The sequence below is a fragment of the Cyprinus carpio genome, chromosome A1, assembly GCF_018340385.1.
Source record: "Cyprinus carpio isolate SPL01 chromosome A1, ASM1834038v1, whole genome shotgun sequence".
In the NCBI taxonomy this organism is placed as follows: Eukaryota; Metazoa; Chordata; class Actinopteri; order Cypriniformes; family Cyprinidae; genus Cyprinus; species Cyprinus carpio.
The window spans coordinates 24,457,275-24,478,047 of NC_056572.1; the positions used below are offsets into that span (position 1 = coordinate 24,457,275).

At 36.9% G+C, this 20,773-nt stretch overlaps 1 protein-coding gene across 12 annotated transcripts in view; it reads left to right on the forward strand.

Annotated features, from left to right (window-relative positions):
• The window catches only part of LOC109087255 (teneurin-3), a 489,736-nt gene that overhangs the window by 228,220 nt on the left and 240,743 nt on the right, over positions 1–20,773 (forward strand). For 5 of the 12 annotated variants that reach the window (XM_042758644.1, XM_042758654.1, XM_042758662.1 and 2 more), the window contains exon 1: positions 3,659–4,421. The exons of 1 other annotated variant lie outside the window; for it this stretch is intronic. The gene's annotated coding sequence lies outside the window, so the exon portion shown is untranslated. Of the gene's footprint in view, positions 1–3,658; positions 4,422–20,773 lie in introns of those variants that run through there. 6 more of the 12 variants (XM_042758735.1, XM_042758692.1, XM_042758729.1 and 3 more) reach the window with 3 other exon arrangements.

Below are 20,773 nucleotides of genomic sequence, written 5' to 3' on the forward strand. Positions count from 1 at the left end.
TGGTACATTTTCTTCAGGATTATATGGGTGGGGGGGGATAAAAGAACACCATTTATATAACAAATCTTTTGTAACATTATAAATGTCTTTCACTGTCATTTTTGATTAATTTAATGTATCTGTTTCTAAAATAAATAAATACATAAATAGTGACCCCAAACTTTTGAATGGTAATGTACAATTTTGGTGCTGTGTTGGTTCTCAACTTGATGTCCTGCATAAAATCTGGGGCCTGAAGCAAAACGAGTGGAAAACTACAACTTTTGTTTGTCTGCTCACAACTTTTGTGCAGCAGGTGAATGGATCTGCATCCTGGACTGTGTTTCTCCAATCTGGACCCCCAGGTGTGTGAGTGTGTGTGCGTCTGCGGGTTGGACGGTGGGTATGTTTTGGTGTGGGTGGAAAATTGGGCTGTGTGTGAGGGGGTGTTTGTGTCCTGCAGTGGGAGAAAGAGAATAAGAGAGTGAGAGTGAGAGAGGAAGTGATGAAGGGTGAAAGCAGGGGGAGATGAGACACTTTGATGATGTGAATTTTGGGTTTGTCTCACAGATGGTATGAATGATTTCTGTTTGGTTGAGCTCATCTAAAACACTAGGGGTCCTTTTATCTTTCCCCATCTTATTTATTTATTTACCTATTTTATCACTGGACCCCCACCTCCACCCCACATCTTCCTGAAAACCACTACAACACTTTTGTTTTGATTAATTGTTAACATTTCACTTCATTGAAAATTTAGTTCCCTTTGTGTTTAGAGAAGAGGCTCCATGTGAATTGATTTTAATTAAATGAGAAGTCTGGTATGAAGAGCAAAACATATACGTGTGTGTGTGTGTGTGTGTGTGTGTGTGTGTGTGTGTGTGTGTGTGTGTGTGTGTGTGTGTATGTATGTGTGTATGTATGTATGTATGGACAATTTAAGTATTTCTGCGTAGTTTTATATATCATGAGTAGGTGGGCTGATGCAATTAATTTTAATGTTTTGTCAGAATCTGTAGTTTTGTACATAATAGGTTTAAACATGTATAAATGTGTTAAAATGAGTCAAAAATACTATATTTCTAGACCACAATAATTTTTCACAAATAAAAACAAGGCTGCGATGGATAGAAGTATACAATGTATAGTCTGTTCAGTACTCTCACTCTCTCTCTCTCTCTCTTTATATATATATATATATATATATATATATATATATATATATATATATATATATATCCCTCACAGTCTGGACTCTGTACTGCGTTCTGTGCATAAGTTAAAAGCAGAATTTGTTAGAACAGACAGTATAGTGTGTGCATATAATGATATTGAACGTGATACAAATGTATGGCTTGAGAGTTGATTTAATATTGAAATGTATGTGTTACTACTTGCTTGCATCACATTTACTGACAAAGAGAATTATATGTTTATTTTGTGTATTTGAATACTTGGAACAAATTATGGGGAAAGTAAAAAAAAAAAAAAAAAAAAGATATGAAATAGCCCTTTAGTAATATGATGTTCCACCACAGAACAATTTCATTATGCATAAAAACTGGAATAACAAATGAAATGTTCCATTTTACAGAAGTTGCTGTGATTTCAATTCTGCAGTGTGATTTAGTCATTTATCCTTTTGTGCAAAGGTAAACAGGTCCTCCATGATCAAAAAATACCTCCGCATTCAGCAGAAGTCCTAGATTGTGCCGACATAACAGCCCCTTGTACTTTTGTTTTTCTGGGTGTCAGCGAAATTAATAATTCATACCATTTACAGAGTAACTCTGAAATTAATCCTGACTGAAACTTGAGGAGAAGACCTGATTACATTCATTTAGCTAAGCACATTTAAGCCAGGCACCTTCTAAAACCATTCAATGTTGACAAGTGACATGTGAATTACTGCTAACTTTCTAAATAAATGAAGGTAAGTTTTACATATTAAAGCAAAAACTGTTTATATTGTTTTGCATACTGAGTTGCAGCTATGCAGTGGACAAATGGTCAAAGGCATCTTTAAAATGTGTGAAACTGTAAATGAAAGAAAAAAAATGCACAGTAAATACTAAAATAGAAATCTGCCATAGAAACAAGGATGCTGTGAATTTGTGTGAGTTTGGTAGAGGGTAATCTCTTCAGGTGTTTTTAACCGAGAAGCACACCACTCTGGGTTAAGCCGGGTCAGGCACCAAAACTTGCTAAAATTGCAGCTGCTGCTCCTTTCACTTAAAGTCTTGTGTAGTTGCTAAGCTTCATAGGACTTTGTGGAAATATTTGAACTTTGCCAGTGTAGGTGCTAGGAGCAGGTGGATGAGGTCAGGGGCATCAGAGGTTTGCTTTAGTGGCAGTGCCAGTTTTAACTTACAAGACTGTCTGTGCACTCTTCATTCAACTTCAGTATGGAGGCATCTTGCTTTTGAGTTGTTTTTCATTATATTCTTACATTCTGTTTGTTTACTGTATAGTATGAGAAACCTTTGGTCATTTTAATCTAATTATCTAATAAAATAATTTTTGAAATCAGTAGTTTAAAAAAAATATATATTTATTTGCATGTAATATAAGTGATATAAGTACAGTTGACCAGTTTGTCGCAAAATAAACACAGACAAGTTGGTCAGGGTTAAGACGGGAAGCGAGTTCAGTGCTTTTGTGCTCAGCCTCTTTCTTCTCACATAATAAAATAATTTCATTTCAGACCAATATTTCATGTCCACTTATTTATTTGGTAAGTAGCAGTCTGACAATCATTATAGGACAATAAACCCCTTTAGCGTGATATCACATTTTTTTGCAATATATATGTTGGGGTTGGGCGATATGGATGGTTACGGCAATGTACTGTTGTAATGTGCACCTGTAATGGCTTCATAAATGTGACAGAATTGGCAGTTATCCTTCTTAAAAATATTGCTACATTTCCCATACTCTGTATAATGTTGCAAAATGAACATATTAGAAGAAAGGAATTTAGTGAATCTTATTGGACGCCTGGCTTGCAGTGGGACACTGTAAAAAATCATAAAAAATGCAAAAAGAATGTAAAATGGTTAAGTAAAAACTGTTCAATAGTAAGCTACCTTGTGATATGCATTACAAAAATTGTTAAAATATATTTTACAGTGAAATACTGAAAAATTATTTTTCGGTAAAACTGTTGTGAATTGCTTTATTTACAGGAAAAAAATATATATTTTACAAGGTAATATGTGTAATTTTACTTTGGATGTTATTAAAATTATATATATATATATTGTAATAAGAATGAATTAGGTAACATATCAGTTGTTTAATTTTTAAATAGCTAGTTCATTATTTAACAATTATATTTCCAAATATGTGTAGTTCAAATATGTCAGTACAGTAACATTATATTTAACGACATATAATCTAATGACATAAAAGCATTGTCAGGTAGCATGTCACCAAAATCCCACCTAATAATTCTTGTAACGCCATTTGCAGCAACAATTTTGCAACAGCATTTTTTTCTGCTAAATACAGTAAAGCTGCCATTTTGTTTTTAACATAAAAAGTAAAAAAGGTCTAATCTAACAGAAATCTAACAGTTATTTTTACACACACACACACACACACACTATTACACACTATTACACACTATAACTATTATTATACAGTACATCAAACTCTTCTGCAGTATGTCCTGCCCCCTATGTTTTGGGCTTTGGCAAGTGTTAACTTTTAGCATGCAAAATAACAACACTTCCAAGCGCAGTGCTGCTCCTCGGTGAGAATGAACTTCGCATCCCGAATGAAATCGTAAAACAGAGCCAAACCCATGAGCTGCTTACAGTCGCTATCAGCCAGAGACACGATGATGATGAGGAGCTCGAGAAAGTCATTCATCAGGGTTCGGCATTAGTCATGGATGACCCTTCATTTATCACTGATCCGGTGCTGGATATACACATAACGCACTGATTGGACGCAGCGGGGGACCAGCAGCGCTTCACATCCACCGCCGAGCTAGATCCAGAGCTGAGGAAACACACTCTTGCGCGAATTATCTGTACTTTCGCAGCGCTTTCAGGTAGACATGCACGCGCGCACTCCCGGCTTTGTTGTATCTCCGTGAGGAAACAGCGGCTGCTCGTGCAACTCCGTATCTCGGTGTATCCGGACGGTGGCGGCTGATATTCGGCGTATACCTACATGAGCGCTGGACACATCGATCACCCCGACCGATCTCCTCCGTTTGGTCTTGCATTCAGAGAGGAGACATAAATATCTGTCTGTCAACATCTGAGTGATTCTCGCGCTCTCCGGACTATATCGTTTGGTCGGGAGTTGCTGTTTGAAGCGAGTTGAGGAGGACTTGTTTTGCAAGAAACATCTCTGTTTTGTCTTTCCCTGAAGAAGTTGAACGTCGTTTAGTGAAGTTTTCTCAATGGGATGCTGAAACACATCAACAGCAGGTAAGAAGCCCGATGGCCTCAGCATGCGCGAGCCCTCACTTATACACTTAATACTTTTTTACCCTTTTATAGAGACAAAACAAGGCAGGTTTAATTAAATTTTAATTTTTAAAGCTTGTTTTAATTGTTGTTTTATTGTTAGAATTAAAAAAAATCTATTTATTACTCCTGAATGAAAAATTAATGTACAGAGAAATTGAGTTCGTCGCTTGAAATACTTTCAGTATTTATAGTTTAGTTAAGCGCATGTTAAAGTATAAGATATAAAGACACTAGGTGCACACAGGTTGTAAATGTGTTCACGTGCGGTGCGTGTACATTTTTAAGAGCAGCGTGGTTTTATTAACTCTATCTGCTTGACTTCTCCGTTGTATTTCAGTGAAATATTTAAAATGTGAATGAGCGGCACAACAATTTAAAATTGTGTCATAAAATATCAGTTCTATTTACAGTATTGACGTTCAAAATGAGCAGTGTGCTGCATGATAAAGTCAGATCAGTAAAATAAATAAAAATAAAGTTGTATATTTAAATTAGATATGAAAATAACATAAGAATGCCAGGATACCTGCATCTTTATAACTTGAAAATGCACATTTTTAACTCGTTTCCTATTAATACTAGGCTACTTTGTGGCAACAATGGCAGTAATTGAAATAATACAAGCATAGATTATGAAAGTAGTTATCTGACTTTGTTACAGTATCCCCGTGTTGAAGTTGTTTGTGAGTGTTTCATGCAGACCTGCTTTAGAGGGAAAATACTGTGCTCAGCATCAACTAATTCACAGTGTGCTGAAGATGTCTTAAAGTAGATGTTTTCCAGAAAATCTGTAATGGTTAACTTGACCTAGTCATTTTTCTTTGACTACACTTCTTCTCTCATGTTTGTTTAAGCTTTATTTTCAGCTCTGAATGAATGCTCACTGATTAATTAAAAGCATTTAAAAAGCTTAGCTTATGCTTATAAACAAATATTCTCTCATAACCAATTTTTTTGCGAGTACAAAAGTATGAGACAGTACAATTTCACAAAACACTCTCTGGCAGTATATATATATATATATATATATATATATATATATATATATATATATATATATATATATATATATATATTTATAGTGTGTTTTCTTTTATATTTTTGAAAAAAAAAAAAGTTTCTATTTTGCAGACCAATTACTTCACTTGATTTGGTGACTTTGCAACATATTGCTTTGGTGACTTTAATAGCAGTAAGCGTGTCTCTAAATTACTTATAATGTCAAACTGATCTGTACAGCATTGAGCCAAACCTCTAAAGCACATCATGGATTGCAGACTACTCAATCATTTATACAGTATTCCGAAAAGCAATATGACAAAAAGAAGAAGAAGAAAAAAAGGAAGGTTATCAGTTACATTTTACTTATGAACACGTACCTGAAGGTTGTGTTTCGACAGATAAAGAAGAAACAACCTGACGCATACACACACACACACAGACTGAAAACAGTGTAGAAGGGAGCATGGTACTGAGGTATTACCATGTACTGTAATTGCACTGAAAGCTGATACTGATGATAGTGATTGGTGAAAGATTCCTGGCCCATCCTAAATGGTCTTTTGTTTAGATGTTAGTGTATATTGCCCGTTAAAGTCACAGACATCAACGGACATGGCCTCCCTTTGAATCATGGTCCTGGACTGGCCTCCTATATTCAGTTTTTTAATATCTGTATTCAGAAACATGTTTCAGTCTCCTGGTTGTTTTGACTGGTTTAGGCCTTCTACTGATGGTTTTATGGTGCGATTTGTTTTGTTTCAGAATTTTTAAGCACATATCTGACATTCTGTTTATTTGAATTCTCTAGTTCAGGTCGGTCAGGTCAATTTGATAGCGTAATCTGTGACCCAATCATTTATATATGCACAAGATGTTTGAGATACAAATATTGGTGTCTTGTGCAAATTAGATATGACTTATATAATGCAATTTTTGTATGAATTTGTATACCTATGCCTGATTTACTTTTTTCTTTAAAACGTCATAGAAATGTATTTGCAGGGAAACTACTGGGTGATGTATGTAATAAAACGAGTAGAGATTTAGCATGTGTGTGTGTGTGTGTGTGTGTGTGTGTGTGTGTGTGTGTGTGTGTGTGTGTGCATGCTGAGAGACCTTTGACTAATCTGAAGTGTAGCTGAAATCAATTTTTGATGTTGCCTTGAACTTGGCCTTTGTTCACTTGAGAGACAGAGAGCGGGGAAAGAAACGGACAACAGAAAAACTTGAACTGATTTTATTATTTCACATTAAAGTTGGAGTGATTGATAGGAGCACTTTCAAACTCTGAAGTGTCATTTATATCGTGACAGAAAGAGGTTGTTTTTTGTTGTTGTTGATTTTTGTTTTTTTAGAAGACCCGTGGCAGGCTGAGGCTTGTGGGACGGAGAAAGCGTGCGCATATTTGATCTCACATCAAATAAAGGAGCAAGAAGGCACCATTTGTTACTGTAACGATGCTAATATTGTCACATATAGTGGCCCTCTTTCCCTCATAAAGGCCAGTACAGATGTTATTGGCTGGGGGTTGTCATGGTAATGGGATTCACAGAAGGTGGATTGATTGACAGAACCTGTCCAATGGGGCCAGATGTTTTATCATCTCCTTGTTGCTTCTGCTTTTACACCTGCTTAAAAGTCAGAATACATATCATTTCATTATTCAAAGCCCAATTAGTCAGCATCTTCGTTTTAATCATTCCCTGTCAATGGGAGGCATGACAGCTAATTGCAGAAACATTTATTTTCATGTAATTTCATTTTCAAGGCAATAAGACTCTAACATGATTAATAATCATCAGGAGCACATTGATTGGGAACAGATAAAAAGGCATTGTTGTTTTGGCACTGGTGCATGTGAATGAATGTGTCTATTTGTATCTCCACACTTCCTTTCTGATGGTATGGGACTGATTCACCAGCTTGTGAAATGCAGTGCATGAACAATTGGGAGTCGGCATTGCATGTACACACACACACCTACGATGCCTGAATGGTGTGCAACATTTGGAGTTGGCTCATTGCTGCTCAGCCGTGCTTACAGATGGAGACACTAGTGTTTTGCCGGGAACCCAACACCAACGTAATGTTCACTGAGTTGAGTGCACATGCCAAATGACAGCCGAGGCCTTGTGCCTCTTTACAACGTTCTTTTGTGCGCGTGCGACATAGGTGCATTGTAATGTAATGTGGAAGAGAGGTGAGGAAGCAAATAATGTTTTTGACTTGCGTGACCAGATAGAATGTTATGCGCAACCTATGCGAGGCTTAATTAAAACGTCACGCGGCAGCTCGAGCGTATTGATGTGCCGCTTAATTGACACTTTGAGGGATGCACTTTCACTCGTCTGGTAACGGCCGGAGTGTGCTAATATTTCAGAGAAGAAAGGAATTGTGTGTGTTTAAGACCCATCCCCTTGACCTGGACTCCTTAATGCAAAGCCTTTTCTTTTAAGTCTGTCACTCTGATTTATGCTGAACTCCTCAATGCATTGAAAACACAGAGAATACTTCAAATAGGATTATACACAGGCACACACACGAACGCACACTCTGGTTGGAATCCACTCTTTAGAGCCGGTCCAAGCTGTAAATAGTTTTTAAATGGTAAAACAGATTGCTAACTGTCTAATAATGCCATTACAGACAAACAAAACAAATCCATTCTCATGGAGACTACCAAAGAATTGTTAGGCAAGTGTGACACTACTGTACTGGACACCTTTTTTCATTGTCGTCTCCCAAAAGACAATGTTGACTTGCCAGCATAGTGTTCAGTAGATGGCGGCTGCTTGTGTTTGCTGGGAATTTGAGGAGAGCGGCACGGGTACCAGGAAATAAGAGGTTTGAGTCGGCTTGTGTGCTTCAGAACAGCTGGACAATGAAAAAATCAATTTTTCAGCATTCAGTAGGGTTTTGTGTCTGTGTGTCTCTAGGTCACTGTACTTGGCTGATCAGTTTATTTTTTTAGAAGGGGGAAAGTCACTCGCAGCTTTCCAGAAATTATTTTTCCCCTCCGGTTTTATAGAGAAAGAATGGCGAATGACCTCTCCCTGTGAGTCGCTATGAAAAATTCATGGTCTCCTCCCTCTTCGAGCCATTATGTCAACATCTAAAAATACTTTATTTCACACTGGCGCCTCTGTGATGGTCAATGATAAACAAACTGCAAAAACCACCAGCTCGAGCTGGCAACACTTTGGGATTGGCAAATAAATAAATCAAACTTTCCAGTTGCATCGAAAAAAGTTGGACGGATCTGGTGTGTTACATGCAAGCGTATGTCTTTTTGGTGAAATATGCAGTGCGACCAGCGCGGAAGACAAAGATTGTGTGAATTCTGTCGAGTGTGAAACAGGGAAATAACCAGCAGCTTTTAAGTTGGCTCCACCTCCAACCTTAAATCTGTTAGGGCTTTTTTTCCCCCCCTTTCTTTTATCTAACAATGTTTTTGCCATCTTATGAAAATTTCATCAGATTTATAATTGACAGCAGTTATTATACAAGGCGGGTTTGGTGTTGTTATGCTGTGCTATAGGATTTGCTGCTGAGTGCCCTCTGCCAACTGTCAAATTATGCCAAATAAATGATGATAGTAAAGGAGGAATGAGTAGTCAATGGTAGGTGATTCATTGAAGTATTTGTGTCTGTTTTTGAAGGCTTTTAGCTATTATTGAGGGATAGTTGAGGGAGATAGGAGGATAAGGATCAGAACATGACACAAGCTGGAGTCGAACCCAGATGCTTGACATCATATTTGTCTTATAGCTTAGGTACTCATATAATGTGCCTTTACCACATATGACTAGTATATGAAACACCTGCGATTTTAGTTAACTGTGGATTGCAACTTTAGAGTCTGTTTTACATTCATTACTTTCATTTACTTTATATTCCTTGACCTTATTACAGCCGTTTCTTAAATTATCCCATATTGATGTAGTTCAAAATTACGCCCAATATTTATATTATACCATTCAGATACTCGATTTTTGTTCTCTTGTATTTGGGGCCACTTATAGAATTTTTTATGTTTTTGAAAGAAGTCTTTTATTTTCACCAAGGCTGTATTCATTTCATCATTATGCAGAAAAAAACAATAATATTGTGAAATATTGTTAATATATTTCCATTTATTTTATTTTTAATATATTTTAAAATGTAATTTATTACTGTGATGGCATTAATCCAGTCTTCAATTTTACATGATCCTTCAGAAATCATTCTAATTCTATCTTTTGTAACATTTTAAATGTTTTACTGTCACTTTGATTAATTTAATGCATCCTTGCCTTAAATGAATGTATTACTGTTACTATTACTGTCATTTCTTTTTTTTTTTATAAATAAATGGACTGCCCCCAAACTTCTGAAGAGTAGTGTATGTGTGTGTGCCTGTGTCTCTTTTAAAGTTTTAAAGGTTAGAAATTCATTCCTGACGCACTTGTCCTTTCCTTTGACTAAATGTGTGTCCTAGTCCTCTGCTTCTTTCGTGTGTACCTGTGCGTCCTTCGTGGAGTGCTGAATTTGGATTGGCTGATGGCATACCTGCCGTCAGACACTTTTATAGAGTAGGACAGGTCAGTCATCTGTGTGCACGTACCTTACAACACCCGCCTTACGACGCTTCACCTTTTTAAGTTCTCTTGTACTCCACTCCACTGCAGCCGGCACAGCACAGGACTTCCCATCACAGGCGGTCTACTTCTTCTATGACCTCTTAAGACCCTGATTCATTGGACTTGAGAGGCAGGTATGCTTTGTACTCCATTTTTGTAGTTTATCATGATTGTATGGCCTTTATTAAAAAATGTCTTTAGACTGTTAAGATTTACTAGTGTGAAATTTACAGGTGAATATGTTTAACATGCTTTCATCGCTAGCGATTTAACGGGATTTTTTTGCTTAGTGATAATTTACCAGGCAATAAATGATTGAAGGGAAAATACTTATTTAAGCAAGTCAGCGGTCATAGTTCACCAAGTGCCAAATGCTGTTGTTTTATACTTCATTGTTTCCATTTTGTTCTCATGTGTCCTCCAGTATCTTTTTGGGAATCCATTTTTTATGAATGTCGCAGTAAATAAAATGGAGGCCGGTGTGTGTGAGGATGTTTGAGGAAGGGATGTAAATATGAACCGTGCTCTCCCGTGGCGGAAGAGGGGTTCGCGCAAAGGTCTTTATGGTTCTTGGTGAGGCCATCAGTCTTCCCTTTTGTCACTGATACAGCCAATCTAAACCCCCCCACAACTCCTTTCGGCTTTCTTGGAGTGGATTCAGCATTCCTGCGGGTGCAGCTTTGTGATCAGCATGGCCAGCCCCACGTAACCTTTTAAGCCCAGCTGCAGCGTTCTACAGCAGATATGTTCATTAAGGAGAGGAGCAAGGCTTTTGTCCCCCGTGTCAGCGAATACAATAAACAAGTGTTTTTATTCAAACAAAAACCACCTAATCTAACACACACCCACTCAGAAAGAAAGTTTCTATCTATTATTATGTATTATTATTTGTTTTTCCACTTTGTCATTTATGGGGGCTAAATTATAGCCATTTTAAATGTATTAAAAGTGAAATAAATTCTAAATTCTCGCTCACTTCCTCTGCATAATTTCTTTCACCAGTCTCTCTTCAGTTGGACTGTTTCTTTTGTAGACGCTAGAGAAATTTATCTTGTGATATGTTGCCTGAAAGTGCTCGGTGCACCGTAATTTACCACATAATTTATTAGCTCTTTTTGCCCTTTTTTTCTCTAGAAATTGAAACAGAACAGTCCTCTTGATAGCTTTCTTTGGATTAAGATCATGGAGGTGGAGAGGCCAGAATGAGGGATTCGTCTTTCTAATGGCTGTGATGAAATTTTTTGCCACTGTAATTTATGTGTGTTTCAACATAACTTTATGAGCACTTACTTTTGGAATGCAGTAACCCCCTTTTCCCATTAGTTTCAGCTTTACAGGAAGGCCCATTCAATATTGCTTTAAATACCATATGAAAACCACCAAATTATAGAATTATATTTTCCCCTAAGTGAGGAGGTAAAAGGGGCTGTCATATATAATTCATGCTGAATGATTTCTGTAAAAAAGGCGTCTGAATTAATGCGAAGAACATGAGAGGTTGACTGCCTGCGCTGTATGCTACAGAACATGGCAGGTAGTGTCTCCGGCCAATCAGATCCTTTGGCTCTCTATAAGAGAGAGATAGGAGGAGGGGGTGAGAGACACATGAAAGACGTAATGAAGGTTAGTGAAATGGAGAGCAATACATCTTGCACATTGAGCTCGCTACTTGTTAAAGCGACAGGGCCTAACCAGAAAGGAATTTGCTTGATGGATGAATTTTACCCGTCTAATGGATACAAGCACTTGAAAAATGAAAACATCGATCCGTTCCCCAAGTTTTTCCATCCCTCTAATGAGACTGGGTGTTACGAAAGATTTTGAGAGGGTAGCGGGGACAGTCTTTTGCCCGATGATTTGGAGCACATGTATCTCGGGTTTCAGTCACAGCTGAACTGCTGCTCTCTCTCTATTGTATATATTATAGGAGGAAGTGAGGACGCTCGATTTGTCTCTCTATTGATGTGCAAATTCAGAATCGGTTAGATATTTCCTCTGTCATTTTACTGGAGCTTTCTTTGAACCCCGTTAGCCCTCATTCAAAGCAAAACAAAAATATATTTTTCTGCTTGTTGCTATGGACACAGTACTTTACTTATGTTAGCTAACTTCAGAATGCACTACTGTTGCTTTCAAATGTGTATGGAAATTTTAATTTATGTTTTCGTTGTCACCAGGTCAGTGGTTCTTAACTAATGGGTTGCGACCCAAAAATGGCCAGCAGGTCTTTTCCTATAGGGTACCAAGTCAAGATAGCAAAATAAGTAGGCTTATTAACTTGTAAACTTAAGGAGAAAACACTTTCCTTATTTTTATTTTATTTATTCGTTATTGTTATTTATTTATTTATTACTTATTTGGTTGTCATCTAAGGTCATCCGTCCAGTCAGACTCTTATTTTTGCACAAATGATAACTAAACCTATAGTTAACGTAATGTTTCAGCTTTTATGTATAAATTTACAACATTATAAATTTTCAGCAAATAATTTTGCATATTTTAGGGCCTATGCTGTTGTTATATGATAGTAATATCAGATAATAATAATAAGTGATAATGTTGTTGTTGTTTTGTCTGTATGATAATAATTTAATTTCAAAAATAGTTTTAAATTTTAATGAATATGTGTGGCTCATGAGTTTTTAGACATTTCTCGTCAGGTGTTAGTAATGTGTAATTCAATTAAATTCGACTTTTGATGTTTCTTTTTTGTATGAAAAATAATTTTTATAATTTGCAGAAATGTAAAATATTGCTCTTAAACCAAAAACAGCAAAGAAGAACTGATGTAATGAACATACATATATACATTATGTATATATTTGTCTTTCTTTTTTAATGGAAGGACTTTTATTTTGAGATAAGAACCAATTAAGAACAATTGAGAAAAGAAGACATTTTGCTTTATGTTGCTCTTCTGGTAGTTGTTCTGTTTAACTATAAAGGTAAAAAAAAAAATCTAAATTTTGTCAGTCACAATGGCTTTTTGTTGCAGTGGTCACAGCTCTTGCATTCTTTCTGTACATTCTCAAAGCGCTTTATCTTTATCTGTCCTGATTGGTAGACTATTGGCTGTGGTCACCGAGCAGACGGGGTGAGAGCGTGAGGCCATGATGATGATGGTGAGGGCGGAGAGACGTGAGATCCAGAGCTCGCTGGGTGCGTGAGCAGGCCGGGCTGAATGTCACACACCTCGCCCCCTCCACACACACTTGTGCGGTGCTCTCATGGCACTCTGTTAATTAATCTGTATCTTCCAGCCAGACGGGCCCAGCTCATGCAGCCAGCTGGGAGATGGTTTAGACCGGGCGTGCACTCCTTCTGATGGCTCACTCTGCTGGCATTGTCTGCCAGATTACATCAGGTGTGTGTGGGTGTGAGCCCTGCTTGTGTGGGTGTAGGTGTGTGTTTGTGTGTGAAGAAGGGAAAGAAAAAAAAAATAGAGTGGGGAGAAAAAAAAAAAAAAAACATTGATTTCCTGGTCATTGTACAATGGCCTGGACTGAATGGTCTACTGAAAGAGGAGAAATCCATTTCCTTTGAGAAGGAGGGAGGCTGTTTCCTATACAAGTTAAGTTGATTTCACCAAGGAAACTGAATGAAAACCTTAGATTAAATTATTTTATTTCAGTGTTTCCAACACATAGACTTTACTTGGGCGGGCCGCCCAGGTATATTAACGGCCGTCCAAGTATACTTATATCTTATACTTGTTTTTATATTTTTTTTTTATCCGCCCGAAATAATGAAACCATCCGCGATTGATTAAGTAGTGGAAAATCACCCTTCGCCCTACACTTTTCGTATCTGCTCGTTCTGTGTGGGCGAGAACTGTTTCCTCCCGCTGACATTCCCACGTGCGCTGCAGAGACGCGGTGGATATTTCACAGACAAAGACAGGGCTTGACAGTGCGGGCGCTTCAGTCACTTTTGCGACTAAAATAGATGTGTGTGAATTGAAATGTTTTTAGGAGCATGTGTGCGAATTCTTAAATTTAATGTCATAAAAAGTCTTCAGTACATGAAATGGTAAAACAAACAGAATGATAATTTTATAAGAATAATTTTATGCATATAATACATCTCAAAATAAGAATCCACGTCCATTAATAGCTTGTTTATAATTAAAAGTTCAACATTGTGCATGAAGTTCAACATTGTGCATAAAAGTCACAAGTTAAGTTTTTTATTATTTTTTTTATTATTATTATTATTATTTTTTTTTTCTGGGCATTATTGGTATTTTGGTTACACAATAAATTGTATTTAATTTAATTTAATTTCCATTTAATTCATAGGAAACTATTGTAGTTTCTGGCTGGGAAGCTTCCCCACAGGAAGAACATTATTTGAGAAATATTATTCAATATGTAGATTTTACCCATTCACTGAGAGAGACACTTTATGACAAAGCAAGGAGAACTCTACCATTTAAATGCTGTACTTTTGCATAATTTACAATGCATAATATTAGTATGTAATTAAATGTAATAGTAGCCTCTGTAATTAAAATGAATTTCATTAAATAAAAATATTGTTAAAAATCACACATTATTTGTTTTTGTCAAATGTAGTAGACCATTTTTGTTCCATGGGTAAGAGGAGGATTTTCAAACCTGTGGGAAGCACTAAATTGAAAAGTCCAAACAAAGGTGTAATAGATTACATGCACTTTAAAAGTTTGATTTCAGTTAGACTAAACTAATCATTTGTAAATTTAAGTAAAAATTCCATTTCAGTTCTTTAACCCTGAAATTGTAAATTTTCTCTGATAGACCAAGGCAAGTATATAAACTCGTAGCTTGACTACATTTAAAAAAAAATGCTGTAGCTCTATTATAAATACACTACATACATACTGTATACTGTACGTACTGTCGTTTGTGTCATTCATCAGTTAGACCTCACATCTCTACTGGTTTCCCACCCACATTCATTAAAGAATCAGACGAGGTGCTGGACCGCTCGCTGGTGCCTTCAGCACCATCCAGCCGTAACCTGCCAGTAACAGAGAGATCATTTCATCTGCAGGGTTCAGTGACTGCTCAGCGCACTCCTCTGTCATTAATGACGGAGTCCCATGCGAGTGAAAAGTGAAGGACAGTGGGTACTACATTGAGCCAGTAGGTTTGCGATGCATTTGCATGGCACTAAGCACAACTCAACGTAACTAAAACACACTCCACAAGAACCCACACTATACAAACATTTCACAACTCCATTCCTCAACGCACCCAGCTCTGCATATTTTGCATGTCTCTCTTTGTTAACGCACCTGATTCAGATAATCAGCTCATTAGAAGTGAGCTCCGTGCATGAACTGTGTTCCCATTGACATGGTCCCTACACAGTGTTCATTGCTCCCTACTCCCTGAGCAGGGGAAATCTGTTGAAGTTTACTTTACTTCGGAACATTCATTCAAGGATTTGTGCTGGGCAACGTCTTCACCAGTGACGTGCACAGACATTTTGAGGGGCAGGGGCTCAAGTGGAAAAAAGGGCACTTCTCATATTTATTTCAATTTATTTCTAAACAAAACGTTAAATATATTAACACAACTCTGACTTACCAATTTATTTTAATTCCCTCACACTCACCCAATTGTTTCATGTTGTTTCATTTTTCAACAGATGTCTACAAAATAATCAGTTCACAGTGTTGTATAATTACATTACTGCACACATACACACACACACGCGCGCATGCACACACACACAAACTGATGGTGACAAGAACTTTGTTTCACATTTGAGGAAGGGTTGGTAAAATCTATCAGCATACAACATACTAATAGAATGGATAGTTATTAGATGAGGAGCCGGAGATCAAAATTATGAAGTTATTTTTTTAAGGCAGGACACTTCATGTGCTGTTTAATTTTGAAATTTTGGTCTATTTTGCTTCCATGTCTTCTTTTGCTCTAATGGAAAGGACATTTCCAAAAATCACAATTCAAGGCAAAAGACTCTTGATGTAAGTTAATAACTAATAACTGGGGAAGTTCTGTGGTGATAGGCTTTAGTTATTTTGTTTAACCTTATTCATCTGCAATGCCGTGTGTCAAATGTATACAAATTAGCGCATTATACTTAACGCCTGATTTGCATATCAATGTGGCGATTCTGATGACGTAATTAATTTTACTGTATTCAGCTGTCATTTCTCCATTAAGTTATCCTGTATGCCCATGATATATTGTCTTAGCTAAACTTTGGCTAACTTATTACATGGTAGCTGAGTCATGGATGTTAGCAAGACATTTTTTTAACTATATTTGCCTTAGTCTGTTGTTCATCACCACTCACCTCCACACCAAGACAAACACAACTGGACAGGGAGGGAGGGTTCACTTCTGCGGCTCTCTGTCTGTGATGTGCCGATCAATGTGTGCTACACTGCTGTGCTGCACGGAGACACGGAGGGGAGAAAGGCATCGGAACTCAACAGAGCTCATTTCCCGCCCCGTGACCAGATATTTAGTTTCTTTATTTGTTTGAACAAGAAAGCTGTGCGCAAACAGAAACACACACATATATACATATATTAATTTATTAAAAAAAAAACAAAAAAAAAAACCCAGAAAAAAGGGCACTTTCTCTCGAGGAAGAAAAAGGCAGGTGCTCAAGCACCCTTTGATGTCTATGTGTGCACGTGCCTGGTCTTCACACATGGACAAGTGTGACATCATATACCTCTGTAAATAAATACAATTTTAATTCACATCTCACACACTTCAATGCACTTTGAATGGAACATATACAAATGGAACTTCGAACTGGAATTATGGTGGAATATCCACTTCACAGGGCACTTATGTTCGAATAGAGCAAACATCTGAAGCAATAAGAGAAACATACAAAATGTGCAGAGTAGGGGGTCGCGAAGACTGGAATTGAGAACCGCTGCATTAGACTGTAGTCAGATACCCTTTATGAGCTGAAGACACTAATTGCAGCCACATAGTAATATGGCCGCTCATAAAACAACTGTGGCTCACATGTGGTTTTTGCCAGTCTCAGCTTTCTTTTTGAACATCAGTTAGGTATTACAAATTAGGGTGTTTTTACACTTGGTTAGTGGTAAAGGTCTTGACGAGATTACTTGTTTTATTTTGCAGTCATATAATGCTGAAAAGTGTTATTTTAGTATCACTGTGTTACTATTATAGTTTTATTAATATTTAGAATTAGTTATATTTAAGTTTTCATCTTTATTTTAGTTCAGATTTTAGTATTTTTATTTAGTAATGTAGTTTATGTCTATATAATTTATAAATAAAAAAAAAAGCCTGGTTATATATATGTATATGTATAGTTTTCTTACATCAAGTTAAACTACATTAAAATAAGAAATGTTGCTGTGGCAATTAGCTGAAAAAGAACAGTTTTTTATGTTTATTTCAGTTTATGATTATTTTATTTTATTTGTTTGATTGTTTATTTAATAGTTTGAGTATTTTTTTATGGTTTTAGTTCTGGGTTCAGTTAAGTATAATAACCCTGATGTTAAATAATTTTGGCCTTTGTGTGCCTTACATTGATGACATCCAGAGGAGATGAACCTCTATTTTTATTTTAATAAAGAAAAAGGTATTAACTACAAAGAGACAATGTTCTGCCTCAGGCTCAAGGGTTTAACCTGACCAATTTGCAATTCAAAATGTAAAATATAAAAGAAATTACAACAGAAATGTAACACTTTTGTTTTCTCTGTACAGTTTTTTAAGCCCCAGGCTTTTTTCCTTTTTTTTTTTTTTTTTTTTGTTAACATGATTAATCTAAGACAACTAAATCTACTGAAACTGACTTCTAAATTTATATCTTTATATCATAATCATCACTTTTATATTACAGTAATGTTCATTTGAGTGGAGGAGTTGATCCACTTAAATGGGGTCTGAGTTGGTTATTTTAAAGCGTATGGAAATACTGTTACATAGAGCGTGTTCGTTTTCATTGTGTGGATTGACACAATCTAGTGCAACAATGAATTCTTTTTACCCATTGTTGTGTTTTCAATGGTTGCCATGTTATATTGTTAACCAGATGATGCTTCTAACACCTGGACGAGGGTGTTGTTGACACACTCACTTGATATTTTACACTTAACATGCATTATTGGAGCTTTTTTTCTACACCCATCATCTCAGAGAGTGGTTTAGGTGACCGTGTCATATGTTGTGAGATGTACATCTCTTCAAGGAGCCTGTAACTAAAGAGCTTTCAACAGCCTTTCATCATTCCCGCCCCTCCCATGAGCTCGACTGGGCTTCTCCCGCACTCCCTTTCCCTGAAATGGAGTCTTCTGTTCCCCACACTTCTTTCCTGCATCTCTTTCCTTTCTTTCTCACCGTTGACATGGCGACAGCTTGTGAGCTACAGGTGTCCGTGCTTGCCAGAGTATTGGTGGAAAAGGACTCTTGTACTGAACAAGAGAAAATAACCACTTCATCAAAGAAGATTGATTTCAAAAATATATATACTTCTCATAAACCCACATTTGGGATTTGAAGGTTTGCATCTTTTACTTTAGTGGTAGTGGCTGTATTCATGTCAAAAGAGTAAAAGATAGAGAGAGACAGTGTCGTACTCAGAAGCCCTATAGCATCAAATCAGCATCTTAGAACTCTTAGCACAAATCTTATTGCTTAATTTGAAACACAAACAACCCTCCTCTCTCTTTTATGGTGTCTCTCTGTTTTTCTTCACAATAAATTGAGAAACTCCTTTTGTTAAAAACCACAAGCAGCATGATATGATATATGTTGTTGTCTGTCGTGCAGCAGTCCCATGGCGCTTTAAAATATTGTTGACATCCACATTTATGCATTTGTTCTCAATTTAGGTTGTTTTTTCCCCCCTCCCCTCTTTCGTTCTCCCAAGTGGGCACATTGACATTTTGAAAAAAAAAAATCAGGCCTGCCACTGGTGCTCTTAGAGTAGTAATTAAGGGGAGGGTCTGTCATATCAGCGTTCTGATTCAGTCCTAAAAGAGTCACCACTTATCCTAATCTGTGGAGGCAAGTTTTGCAAAGTACACAAAAGTAGTTGACTTCTTTGCTTTGTGTAAGTGTTATCTGCAGCCAAATGCTCATCCTTTATTAAGCAAACATTCGCTGCAAATTTAAAAAAAAAATAAGCTATGTTCCAAAACCTAGTGAGCTGCCTTGCTGCCCTCTGCCTGCTACCTAGGCAGTATCTTGATGCTCTTGGAACCTTGTAAGTGACAGATTTGGAACACTTAACATAGGCAGCACCAAATACAGTGGACTCGCTATTGATTTCAAGAGACTGATGGCTGCATTCTTGTAGGCCTACAGCATTATACTTTAATATGTATAATCTACTAAGAAAAACAACATAAAAACATAAACATTAATTATACACATTTTTTTTTATATAAGAATATTTTATTCAGCAAGGGTGCATTAAAGTGACAGTAAAGATTTTTACATGGTTACAAAACAATTATATTTCAAATAAATACTTTCATTTAAAGAATCCGGTAAATGACATCACAGTTTCCCCAAAAATGTTAAGCAGCACAACCCTTTTCAACATTGATAATATAAAGAAATGTTTCTTGAGCAGCAAATCATCACATTAGAATGATTTTTGAAGGATCGTGTGAAGTAATTACTACTGAACATTAAACTCTGCCATCATGGGAATAAATTACATATTAAAGGGGTCATACAATGCGATTTAAATTTTTCCTTTTTCTTTGGAGTGTTACAATCTCTTGTTGCATGAAGAAGATCTGTAAAGTTGCAAAGACTAAAGTCTCAAATCCAAAGAGATATTCTTTATAAAAGTTAAGATTCTTAAGATAAGATACAACACAAGAAAAACAAAAAAGTGCTCTGTTAACACCGCTCAGGGCTGGAGGTGTGTTTTCTAATCTTATTTGACCTTTCTAGAGGTGATTGACAGGTAACAACTGCAACTGATTTTGGTTTTGTGTAATGTGAATGATAGATCGGATGCAATGGAACTGTTCGATTTGCACTCCGGTAAGGTCATTATTGCCCCCCTCACCCCTCTTTTTTTCTTTTACTTCCTGCTCATTCGCCATCCCTGCCAAGCCCTTCAAATGAATGTACTCCATTATCAAAATTCAATTTTTGCCTCCATCGCTGCGGTCCTCTCGTAGCAGCGCGGACCGTTTAACCAATCCCCCTCTCTGCCTGTCTCATCATCTGCTGCAGGAGGGCAAATAGTCTTAATTGTGTTTGGTGAGAAGCGACCACCGCATGACTAATGAGCCCTACAACCCTCCAGAGAAGCAGCGCTGCAGCAAGCACCCCAGCATCTCCAACCCTCCGGTGACTTTCCACCACAGGGACTGCAGGGTCCGGGTCATGCTGGTGGGTCAGGCATTCTGTGGTTGGGTAACTGTCTCTCTCTGTACTTAGGGTCTGATGGGAAAACGCGATTATAGAATTGACCCCTTCTACCATGTAGATGTGTTTGTTCCTGTTTTAGGTTCTATCTTGTCTGTGAAATCAGTTACCATGCCTACTTTCTGTCTACTTTTTTTTTTTTTTATTTTTTTTTTTATACAACTTCTGAACTCCTTCTAAACTAAAAATTTCTATCATTATTTTATGTTGTCTTGTTGTGATTTGATGTGCTGTGGTTTGGTTGCTTTAAGCTTTAGTTAATGATTTCCAAATTAAACAAGAGTGT